This window comes from Homalodisca vitripennis, chromosome 1, assembly GCF_021130785.1.
Source record: "Homalodisca vitripennis isolate AUS2020 chromosome 1, UT_GWSS_2.1, whole genome shotgun sequence".
Classification (NCBI taxonomy): domain Eukaryota; kingdom Metazoa; phylum Arthropoda; class Insecta; order Hemiptera; family Cicadellidae; genus Homalodisca; species Homalodisca vitripennis.
Genome location: NC_060207.1, coordinates 130,409,209 through 130,422,286, shown reverse-complemented (window position 1 = coordinate 130,422,286; position 13,078 = coordinate 130,409,209). Strand labels below are relative to the sequence as shown.

The 13,078-nt window shown below is 33.7% G+C and overlaps 1 long non-coding RNA gene across 1 annotated transcript; it reads right to left on the bottom strand.

Moving 5' to 3' along the window:
* Positions 1–560: 560 nt before the first annotated feature.
* On the bottom strand, positions 561–7,962 carry LOC124371302. Its single transcript, XR_006923239.1, has 4 exons — positions 6,655–7,962; positions 4,840–5,201; positions 3,026–3,387; positions 561–1,572 (listed from the first exon to the last, which is right to left on the bottom strand). It is a non-coding gene; the product is annotated as an uncharacterized LOC124371302 (long non-coding RNA).
* Positions 7,963–13,078: the final 5,116 nt, after the last annotated feature.

Sequence of the window (13,078 nt, the reverse complement as noted above, 5' to 3'; positions counted from 1 at the left end):
ACAGAAATCGGATTTCTTTTACCAGAAAGTGAAAAAAGAGGTTTTACCAGAAAGTGAAAAAAGAGGTTTTGCTGAATGCTCAGCTAAAAACTATACGAAATATTTCAATTATTAAGTATCTTGAAAATATTATACAAGAGGGATTCAGTTTATTATTGTATTTGTAGCAGGCTCTTAACTACATATACGTATTTGATATAACTAGTAATAGCCACACAATTGTCTAACGTATATTTAATATTTTTTATAAGGCTTTGTACAAAAGACAAAATTTACCTCAAAGGTTTGGTTCTTGTGGTGCCTGGAGCGTTATATTAGCTGAAAAGAATTTTCTGGAAGTGAAGGGGAATCCATGTATGCTTTTCACGTCCCCCAGAATGATCAATAATTTATCAAAATTATTGACTATAATGAGGAGCGGAGTGAGCGGGGCTGGGAGTACTGAAGTGGGTGTATATCCGTAGAGTTGTAGGGTAACGAAATAATCCTGGTTAAGATTTGCGTAGGGTTTGGCGGACGGAATACATCTTCTTTTATCCTCTTCAATCCTAGTCACACATACAGGCAGAAACTTCTACTAGCCGTGGTTTTCTGAGACAGTGAAATTCACAGTTCAAATAATAATAAATGTCAAGAGGTAACAATTATTATTGTCATCCCTTATACTGATACAAAATTATATTTTGTCATAAATTGCCACCCCCTATTCAAACTTTAAAAATGTATAAAAATTAGATTATATGAAGTATTCAACATAATTATAGCAATATTATGGTCTGTAGCTGTACATATATTTCGCAATTCCTCGTAGGAATTATTTGAAAGTAAATGTATATTACATGTGAATGTAATGCCGGATAGTAAACCTAGTTGTAACCAAAGAAAAGAATTTTTATTAAACTATACTAGTTAGTGTTTGAAATATTAACCTACTTTAATATTGTATATCATGTTGAAATTATATAATATTATCTATTCTATTAGTACGTGCTATTTATTAAGTAACTAATAAAATTCTGATTTATTTGGATGATTCATTGGTTCTCTTAATGATAAGCAACTTGTTCGAGTCCATTCCATTATTACATAAAGGGTGCAGGATAACTGAGTTCGGAAATTAAACTGTTACTTTTGGACGGAGAGTTTTGTTGAGTAAAAGATTTGTACATTAGGCTATATGCGTAGCGAACATTCAAATTATCTAGCTTACCTAAGAGTAGCTACAAACGTTTCAGTCATCGCACGACACGTGATGTTCGGTCTTCCTGGCGTTGAAGGGCTCAGAGGTTGGTTGGTTCTTGTGGTGCCTGGAGCGTTATATTAGCTGAAAAGAATTTTCTGGAAGTGAAGGGGAATCCATGTATGCTTTTCACGTCCCCCAGAATGATCAATAATTTATCAAAATTATTGACTATAATGAGGAGCGGAGTGAGCGGGGCTGGGAGTACTGAAGTGGGTGTATATCCGTAGAGTTGTAGGGTAACGAAATGATCCTGGTTGAGATTTGCGTAGGGTTTGGCGGACGGAATACATCTTCTTTTATCCTCTTCAATCCTAGTGTATCCAGTATTCCTATCAAAACGACACATTCATGTAATCACAACTGTTTCCGTACTAAAACTCTCCGTCCGTAACAGTTCAATTCAAAGTCTGTTCCGAAGCTTATTGTGATATAGTTATAGCGTTTAAAAATATTTCATATCAAAACAAACACCTTTCTTCCGGATTACCCCGAATCACGGCATCGATTGCACAATGAAATTATTTAAATAATTTGCTTCATCTTAGAGAATGACCTGCATTTAAGTAATGTTAATCCAAAACGTCTATTAACCAGTTCATTTCATATCAGCTTTAAATATTAGTACTTTTTTCCAGAGAACTACGCCCAATTATTAACTAGAAGAAGCTTAATACTTTATAACTAGAGTACTTGACATAAGAAAATAGTAACTAAATTTTTGTGACGATAAAGATAATTTATTAATTAAACTCACGCCCCTGATACTCGTGTAGGCTCCTTTCTTCTTGCTGTAGTCCCATGCAGCTAAGGAAGACTTGTTGCAGTAGGGAAGGTCTTGCAAACTTTTGGACAGCATGTAGTTCCCATCGCAAAAAATGCCAGACACCTGAGGATCAATAATAGTATTAGAAATTATGGAGTTTAACTGACAGAGAATAACTATTGGGAAATTTATTTGAGGAGCTGGGACCTTTTAAAATGTAGAGGTCTGTAGTCAACATAATCGGGTATTGGAAAGTTCAGTTAATGACGATACCAAAACTCCTACTCAGAAGTATAAAATATACTGTAGCATAAGACTTGCGTACGTCAGGGTCCTAAATGTGTTGTTTTCGTTAACTAGTCACACATACAGGCAGAAACTTCTACTAGCCGTGGTTTTCTGAGACAGTGAAATTCACAGTTCAAATAATAATAAATGTCAAGAGGTAACAATTATTATTGTCATCCCTTATACTGATACAAAATTATATTTTGTCATAAATTGCCAACCCCCTATTCAAACTTTAAAAATGTATAAAAATTAGATTATATGAAGTATTCAACATAATTATAGCAATATTATGGTCTGTAGCTGTACATATATTTCGCAATTCCTCGTAGGAATTATTTGAAAGTAAATGTATATTACATGTGAATGTAATGCCGGATAGTAAACCTAGTTGTAACCAAAGAAAAGAATTTTTATTAAACTATACTAGTTAGTGTTTGAAATATTAACCTACTTTAATATTGTATATCATGTTGAAATTATATAATATTATCTATTCTATTAGTACGTGCTATTTATTAAGTAACTAATAAAATTCTGATTTATTTGGATGATTCATTGGTTCTCTTAATGATAAGCAACTTGTTCGAGTCCATTCCATTATTACATAAAGGGTGCAGGATAACTGAGTTCGGAAATTAAACTGTTACTTTTGGACGGAGAGTTTTGTTGAGTAAAAGATTTGTACATTAGGCTATATGCGTAGCGAACATTCAAATTATCTAGCTTACCTAAGAGTAGCTACAAACGTTTCAGTCATCGCACGACACGTGATGTTCGGTCTTCCTGGCGTTGAAGGGCTCAGAGGTTGGTTGGTTCTTGTGGTGCCTGGAGCGTTATATTAGCTGAAAAGAATTTTCTGGAAGTGAAGGGGAATCCATGTATGCTTTTCACGTCCCCCAGAATGATCAATAATTTATCAAAATTATTGACTATAATGAGGAGCGGAGTGAGCGGGGCTGGGAGTACTGAAGTGGGTGTATATCCGTAGAGTTGTAGGGTAACGAAATGATCCTGGTTGAGATTTGCGTAGGGGTTGGCGGACGGAATACATCTTCTTTTATCCTCTTCAATCCTAGTGTATCCAGTATTCCTATCAAAACGACACATTCATGTAATCACAACTGTTTCCGTACTAAAACTCTCCGTCCGTAACAGTTCAATTCAAAGTCTGTTCCGAAGCTTATTGTGATATAGTTATAGCGTTTAAAAATATTTCATATCAAAACAAACACCTTTCTTCCGGATTACCCCGAATCACGGCATCGATTGCACAATGAAATTATTTAAATAATTTGCTTCATCTTAGAGAATGACCTGCATTTAAGTAATGTTAATCCAAAACGTCTATTAACCAGTTCATTTCATATCAGCTTTAAATATTAGTACTTTTTTCCAGAGAACTACGCCCAATTATTAACTAGAAGAAGCTTAATACTTTATAACTAGAGTACTTGACATAAGAAAATAGTAACTAAATTTTTGTGACGATAAAGATAATTTATTAATTAAACTCACGCCCCTGATACTCGTGTAGGCTCCTTTCTTCTTGCTGTAGTCCCATGCAGCTAAGGAAGACTTGTTGCAGTAGGGAAGGTCTTGCAAACTTTTGGACAGCATGTAGTTCCCATCGCAAAAAATGCCAGACACCTGAGGATCAATAATAGTATTAGAAATTATGGAGTTTAACTGACAGAGAATAACTATTGGGAAATTTATTTGAGGAGCTGGGACCTTTTAAAATGTAGAGGTCTGTAGTCAACATAATCGGGTATTGGAAAGTTCAGTTAATGACGATACCAAAACTCCTACTCAGAAGTATAAAATATACTGTAGCATAAGACTTGCGTACGTCAGGGTCCTAAATGTGTTGTTTTCGTTAACTAGTCACACATACAGGCAGAAACTTCTACTAGCCGTGGTTTTCTGAGACAGTGAAATTCACAGTTCAAATAATAATAAATGTCAAGAGGTAACAATTATTATTGTCATCCCTTATACTGATACAAAATTATATTTTGTCATAAATTGCCACCCCCTATTCAAACTTTAAAAATGTATAAAAATTAGATTATATGAAGTATTCAACATAATTATAGCAATATTATGGTCTGTAGCTGTACATATATTTCGCAATTCCTCGTAGGAATTATTTGAAAGTAAATGTATATTACATGTGAATGTAATGCCGGATAGTAAACCTAGTTGTAACCAAAGAAAAGAATTTTTATTAAACTATACTAGTTAGTGTTTGAAATATTAACCTACTTTAATATTGTATATCATGTTGAAATTATATAATATTATCTATTCTATTAGTACGTGCTATTTATTAAGTAACTAATAAAATTCTGATTTATTTGGATGATTCATTGGTTCTCTTAATGATAAGCAACTTGTTCGAGTCCATTCCATTATTACATAAAGGGTGCAGGATAACTGAGTTCGGAAATTAAACTGTTACTTTTGGACGGAGAGTTTTGTTGAGTAAAAGATTTGTACATTAGGCTATATGCGTAGCGAACATTCAAATTATCTAGCTTACCTAAGAGTAGCTACAAACGTTTCAGTCATCGCACGACACGTGATGTTCGGTCTTCCTGGCGTTGAAGGGCTCAGAGGTTGGTTGGTTCTTGTGGTGCCTGGAGCGTTATATTAGCTGAAAAGAATTTTCTGGAAGTGAAGGGGAATCCATGTATGCTTTTCACGTCCCCCAGAATGATCAATAATTTATCAAAATTATTGACTATAATGAGGAGCGGAGTGAGCGGGGCTGGGAGTACTGAAGTGGGTGTATATCCGTAGAGTTGTAGGGTAACGAAATGATCCTGGTTGAGATTTGCGTAGGGGTTGGCGGACGGAATACATCTTCTTTTATCCTCTTCAATCCTAGTGTATCCAGTATTCCTATCAAAACGACACATTCATGTAATCACAACTGTTTCCGTACTAAAACTCTCCGTCCGTAACAGTTCAATTCAAAGTCTGTTCCGAAGCTTATTGTGATATAGTTATAGCGTTTAAAAATATTTCATATCAAAACAAACACCTTTCTTCCGGATTACCCCGAATCACGGCATCGATTGCACAATGAAATTATTTAAATAATTTGCTTCATCTTAGAGAATGACCTGCATTTAAGTAATGTTAATCCAAAACGTCTATTAACCAGTTCATTTCATATCAGCTTTAAATATTAGTACTTTTTTCCAGAGAACTACGCCCAATTATTAACTAGAAGAAGCTTAATACTTTATAACTAGAGTACTTGACATAAGAAAATAGTAACTAAATTTTTGTGACGATAAAGATAATTTATTAATTAAACTCACGCCCCTGATACTCGTGTAGGCTCCTTTCTTCTTGCTGTAGTCCCATGCAGCTAAGGAAGACTTGTTGCAGTAGGGAAGGTCTTGCAAACTTTTGGACAGCATGTAGTTCCCATCGCAAAAAATGCCAGACACCTGAGGATCAATAATAGTATTAGAAATTATGGAGTTTAACTGACAGAGAATAACTATTGGGAAATTTATTTGAGGAGCTGGGACCTTTTAAAATGTAGAGGTCTGTAGTCAACATAATCGGGTATTGGAAAGTTCAGTTAATGACGATACCAAAACTCCTACTCAGAAGTATAAAATATACTGTAGCATAAGACTTGCGTACGTCAGGGTCCTAAATGTGTTGTTTTCGTTAACTAGTCACACATACAGGCAGAAACTTCTACTAGCCGTGGTTTTCTGAGACAGTGAAATTCACAGTTCAAATAATAATAAATGTCAAGAGGTAACAATTATTATTGTCATCCCTTATACTGATACAAAATTATATTTTGTCATAAATTGCCAACCCCCTATTCAAACTTTAAAAATGTATAAAAATTAGATTATATGAAGTATTCAACATAATTATAGCAATATTATGGTCTATAGCTGTACATATATTTCGCAATTCCTCGTAGGAATTATTTGAAAGTAAATGTATATTACATGTGAATGTAATGCCGGATAGTAAACCTAGTTGTAACCAAAGAAAAGAATTTTTATTAAACTATACTAGTTAGTGTTTGAAATATTAACCTACTTTAATATTGTATATCATGTTGAAATTATATAATATTATCTATTCTATTAGTACGTGCTATTTATTAAGTAACTAATAAAATTCTGATTTATTTGGATGATTCATTGGTTCTCTTAATGATAAGCAACTTGTTCGAGTCCATTCCATTATTACATAAAGGGTGCAGGATAACTGAGTTCGGAAATTAAACTGTTACTTTTGGACGGAGAGTTTTGTTGAGTAAAAGATTTGTACATTAGGCTATATGCGTAGCGAACATTCAAATTATCTAGCTTACCTAAGAGTAGCTACAAACGTTTCAGTCATCGCACGACACGTGATGTTCGGTCTTCCTGGCGTTGAAGGGCTCAGAGGTTGGTTGGTTCTTGTGGTGCCTGGAGCGTTATATTAGCTGAAAAGAATTTTCTGGAAGTGAAGGGGAATCCATGTATGCTTTTCACGTCCCCCAGAATGATCAATAATTTATCAAAATTATTGACTATAATGAGGAGCGGAGTGAGCGGGGCTGGGAGTACTGAAGTGGGTGTATATCCGTAGAGTTGTAGGGTAACGAAATGATCCTGGTTGAGATTTGCGTAGGGGTTGGCGGACGGAATACATCTTCTTTTATCCTCTTCAATCCTAGTGTATCCAGTATTCCTATCAAAACGACACATTCATGTAATCACAACTGTTTCCGTACTAAAACTCTCCGTCCGTAACAGTTCAATTCAAAGTCTGTTCCGAAGCTTATTGTGATATAGTTATAGCGTTTAAAAATATTTCATATCAAAACAAACACCTTTCTTCCGGATTACCCCGAATCACGGCATCGATTGCACAATGAAATTATTTAAATAATTTGCTTCATCTTAGAGAATGACCTGCATTTAAGTAATGTTAATCCAAAACGTCTATTAACCAGTTCATTTCATATCAGCTTTAAATATTAGTACTTTTTTCCAGAGAACTACGCCCAATTATTAACTAGAAGAAGCTTAATACTTTATAACTAGAGTAATTGACATAAGAAAATAGTAACTAAATTTTTGTGACGATAAAGATAATTTATTAATTAAACTCACGCCCCTGATACTCGTGTAGGCTCCTTTCTTCTTGCTGTAGTCCCATGCAGCTAAGGAAGACTTGTTGCAGTAGGGAAGGTCTTGCAAACTTTTGGACAGCATGTAGTTCCCATCGCAAAAAATGCCAGACACCTGAGGATCAATAATAGTATTAGAAATTATGGAGTTTAACTGACAGAGAATAACTATTGGGAAATTTATTTGAGGAGCTGGGACCTTTTAAAATGTAGAGGTCTGTAGTCAACATAATCGGGTATTGGAAAGTTCAGTTAATGACGATACCAAAACTCCTACTCAGAAGTATAAAATATACTGTAGCATAAGACTTGCGTACGTCAGGGTCCTAAATGTGTTGTTTTCGTTAACTAGTCACACATACAGGCAGAAACTTCTACTAGCCGTGGTTTTCTGAGACAGTGAAATTCACAGTTCAAATAATAATAAATGTCAAGAGGTAACAATTATTATTGTCATCCCTTATACTGATACAAAATTATATTTTGTCATAAATTGCCAACCCCCTATTCAAACTTTAAAAATGTATAAAAATTAGATTATATGAAGTATTCAACATAATTATAGCAATATTTTGGTCTGTAGCTGTACATATATTTCGCAATTCCTCGTGAGAATGATTTGAAAGTAAATGTATATTACATTTGAATGTAATCCCGGATAGTAAACCTATCTATAACAAAAAAAAATAACTTTTTTGAATTATACTAGTTAGTGTTTGAAATATTAACCCTACTTTAATATTGTATATCATGTTGAAATTATATAATATTACCTATTCTCTTAGTACGTGCTATTTATTAAGTAAGTAATAAAAATTCTGATTTTTTTAGATGATTCTTTGGTTCTCTTCATGAAAATCACTTCTTGGGTGTTAAGAAATGTTGTGACACTGACCTGATGAAAATACCTTATATTGTTATGGTAAATTCAGTGTTACAATATAAAATACACTGCTTGGGAGGTATATTTTAAATCATATCTTGAGAAAATAATAATAATTCAAAACAAAATAATTCCTGTGTTGCTTTAACTTTTGTCTTTATTTCCTTCGCATCAATCATTAAATATTCTTTCAATTATACATTTTTATATTTTTTAGTTTTTGCGAATGTTTTATATTATTAAGACTGGCCAGAATATGAATGAGAACATACATATTTCAGGATACACGTAATTTAGTATTAGAGAATGTTATAAGGCCAAAAGTTAATAAAACATATTTAAAATACTCTTGTATTCTTAGCAGATACGTTTTAGCATATTGTCAGTTGAATTGAAAAAATCCAAAATCTTGACACCTATCTAGACAAAAAAATATTTGTAATTACGTGCGATGATAAAGATAATTTAGTTAGTTAAACTCACGACCCGATCAAGGCTTCTTTCTTCTTGTATTTGCTCCTTATCCTGGTTGATTTTCACGATTCATAACAATAATTTATCCCATAGATGTTAATCCATTACCATAGAAATAGTATCAACAATATCCGTGCATTAAATACAATAAACTATGTAATTGTAAATCACTTGAGCTGTTAGTGCCCTTGTCAGTATTTTAATGTTTAAAAATCAGTTTTCACTTAATATTTATTGAGTTGAAAGATGTTGTGACACTGTGAAAATTTTAAAGCTTATATTATTGAACCTTGATTTGATTTAAACTTCCAATTTAATTTTGTCATTCTTTTTAGTTATAGCGTTCTAGTTGAGTTTGAGTTAAGCAAACGCGAATTCAATGTTCCTATAAATTTATTTATTTACATATAGGAAACAAACATACATTTGACACTTTAGATACTTAAACAAAAACACCTGATTATGAATCTAAAGCCAATAAACACTCACACAATACTTGTATTAATTTCACAATAACCACATTTGTTAATTAATATTACTAGATTTTATATGTCACAATTTTAAATAGACAAGACTGTAAAAGTTTATTTGAAGTAATTCTCATTAATTTCCCAATAATATTTTATGTTTTCACGTTAAATTCTTATGTTCCATATAGTATGAAAACTATCTTACAAACATATACTCTTTAGGATCTCTATCAAGTTCTATTATGTAGCAGTATTGCAGGTTTGGCAATATAAAACCGCAAATAAATAGAGGGAAAAAAACATCAATATTTTATTTTATTCATTCGTGAAAACTACTAAAACTTAATTTATGATTTTATTTCGGGATATTTAAGAGGCAGAATTTATACGAAACTGAGATAAAGAGTCAACATTTAATATCAAATGTGAAACGATCTAGAGAGACACGTTGCAGAAGTGCTACTTTATACCTGAATGATTTCAGAAGCACAAATCTTCCCTATTTTGATTATGACGTGAAATACGATACAGCGTAAAATCTACACAATATAAATCAAATAGTCACCATATTATTGATGAATATTTAATTCCATAATTAACATAGTAAATCTAATACTTATTGTTTATTATTTACCTGTATTGCTATGTATACTTCAAACTTATTGCCATATTAATATTTGAAATTTAAGCTACATGCAATCAATGAACCATAAACTTACAGCAACTATAAAGAAAAGTTTAACCCTATTCAATAAACTAAAGATAATAATTTTTAAATTACACATTTAAAATACCTTTAAACAATTTCATTCTTTAGTAAAAGTTTTCTTGTACGTTTTGTAACTTCTGTAGTCTCACGGGCAAACAATGTCTTCGAATTCTCTCCCTCATGTCATCTCGAGTTTTTGATCTTTGATCTTTGAGAAATTTCCAGAGAGAGAAATTCATCATAGTCAAGCTTACTCACAAGTTATCCAACTCACTAGTCCACCCGAACATACATATGTCTGGGTTTATATCGTTCATTGGCATAGCATGCTCCCTCATGAGATTTGGCTTTGCAAAAATCTAACCTGCCGCAGGATATCTCGAGAAAGGAAGGGAAGGAGTTACATAGCGCATATTTTGCTAAGACTACTTTTCATTCTGTTTGTGTCAATAGTTCCGGATAACACGGCTTGTTTTACGAGTGAAATATTTACAAATACATTATTTCATTGGGGAATAAAAACTCAAACGACTATACCATATATCCTTCAAGGTCACAAATGTGAAAGATATATCCGAAACTTGAGTAGCATTTAATTTTGTTTGTACGATTATATGAAGAAAGTGACGGAGAATTATGGAAAATCCAGCAAGGTATTAATTTATTTGTAAATAGTGTAACTAGTTACTCGAATTTTGAACTTTTATTACATTACAAACCTTGTTGATCGTATTGAGATGAGGACTGAATGACATTTACAACAAACAACTCAAATTAATTTTAATAACTTAAAAATTTAAATTTTAAATTTTGAATTTAATATGGATCAGCAGTTTTGGACTTGTTTTTAGGAGAAATTGATACTCTCATAAAATGTAAAGTTGGTATTGATTGAAGATTTTAATATCAGCGTTATTAATAGCACCGACCCCTCAAACCAGTGGATCCGTGATAGCCTTTCGTTCTTTGGTCTAAAGTGGTCCATGAACTCGCCGAGTCTAATGACATTGACTTCGAGCATAGCAAAGGTCGCCACGACCTGTAACGAGAGATGATGAATTTGGTGTATTCTAAATTGCTTTATTATCTCCTCAAACTTATAGAAGGATAATGTTAATTAGCAAATAAATAGTTCAAGATCTTCGTAATAATTATAAAGTATAACCGACTATAGTGTAGGCAAGGTAAAACCTGCACTACAGAGATTTTATCAAAGCGACCACATCTTTGCGACCTATCGGCTGATTGATAACGACGAATAAATAAGGAAGACTACAATCTGGACCTAAGAGTTTTTTAGTTCAATTTTTAAGGCTTTTAAAACTTCAACTGTTATTCTATTTAAGTTTAACGAGGTAAAGTTCTATAAAACCGGTCCCTGCAGCGCCAGACGACGAGTTTATGTTACAGTTCTCGCAAACAGAAGTGAAGTACCGTGGCCAAAGCCTTTGTCATTACTACCTCCCCATCCACTTCCACACTATCACAGTATATTATCGAATGTTTATCAGCTAGCCTAATCCTTTTCATCAAACTCAAAAATGACTTCTAGGGATTTCTAGTTCCACAGATCTATTGTTTTTAATACCTATTACAATGTGACACATAACCTTAACCCTTAGGCCTTAGAGCATTGTACTGTTTAAGCAAGCGAGGCATTTGATACGTATTACATTGTTCCGTAAATGACAGGCCAGGACCTTACAATTTGTAGTTAGCAGGTTAGTTTGTCAAGTATATAGTTATTTCAAAAATTCAGGGAATTTAAATTAGTGGTTAGCAAGTTCGTTAGTCAGATATATCGAGTTAGTGTAAGACAGGCAGAGAGTAAGGAGAATGTAGTTAGTGGTTACCAGATCAGTTCACCAAGAATAAGAGTTAGTGGAAATAGCCAGGGGATTTCAATTAATGGTTAGCAGGTCAGTCAGCCAGATGCATCGAATTAGTAGAGTTAGTAATACGGACCAAATAGCCAGGGGATTTTAATTGGTGGTTAGCAGGTCAGTCAGCCAGATGCATCAAATTAGTAGAGTTAGTAGTACAGACCAAATAGAGAAGGGATTGTAATTGGTGGTTAGCAGGTCAGTCAGTCTAATGTTTCGAATTAGTTGAGTACAGGCCAGAGAATAACAAGGATCCACTTGGTGGTTACCAGATCAGCCACCAAGTATCTAGAGTTAGTGGAAATTATCAGGTTAGTGTTAAATGGTTAGCAAGTCAGTCGGGCAGAGGTATTGAGTTAGTGGAGTTAGTAAGACATAACAAATATACTGGGGATTTCAATTGGTGGTTAGCAGGTCACTCTGTCCGATGTATAGAGTTAGTGGTATTAGTAAGACAGGCTAAACAGTCGGTGGATATCAGTTGGTGGTTAACAGCTCCGTTAGTCAATTGTATCGAGTTAGTGAATGGATTAACTTTACTGACAGTGAAAGTATTGCAGTTGGTGGTCAGCAGGTCATATAGTCGAATTTTATAATGCACTTTATTACAGCTTAGGCGTTTAGGACTACCAGGAAACTAGAGTTACAAGGTACAGGAATGAGTGTAGAGCTAGCGTACTATAATCGCCCGAGAAGCTACAGGGAAACAAGAGCTTTGTGCATTAGTCGGTAAAGTTTTATTAATAAAAAGATATGAATGAACATTCACACACAATATAAACAGTAAGCATACTACTCTTACATATGTCTCAGTCGTGCTCCTAAACCGCCCAGTCAATATTATCACTTTCTTATTTTAAATGCACAGACACATCTATAGAAATACCTGATGCTGTGTCTACATTGAGTCATAGTGTTTACCTACTTCCTACAATCTAAATTCAACCTCGAGATAGAATGCCCTGAATAGTACTTATAGATTAACCATAGCTTCTGTAAACTTGCCACACTCTAACATGAGGGCACAAGCATTTACTACAATACGGAGATGGTATCTATCTAGACATCTACTCATTACCCGAGCTACAATTGGTGCAAAATGTATTTATTTGACTTACCATTTTGTAGAATAATCCAGCAGAATCCAAAGAGCCTGTTTTTCTCGGATCCACGATCTATAAAACCTGGAGGAGCATCATGA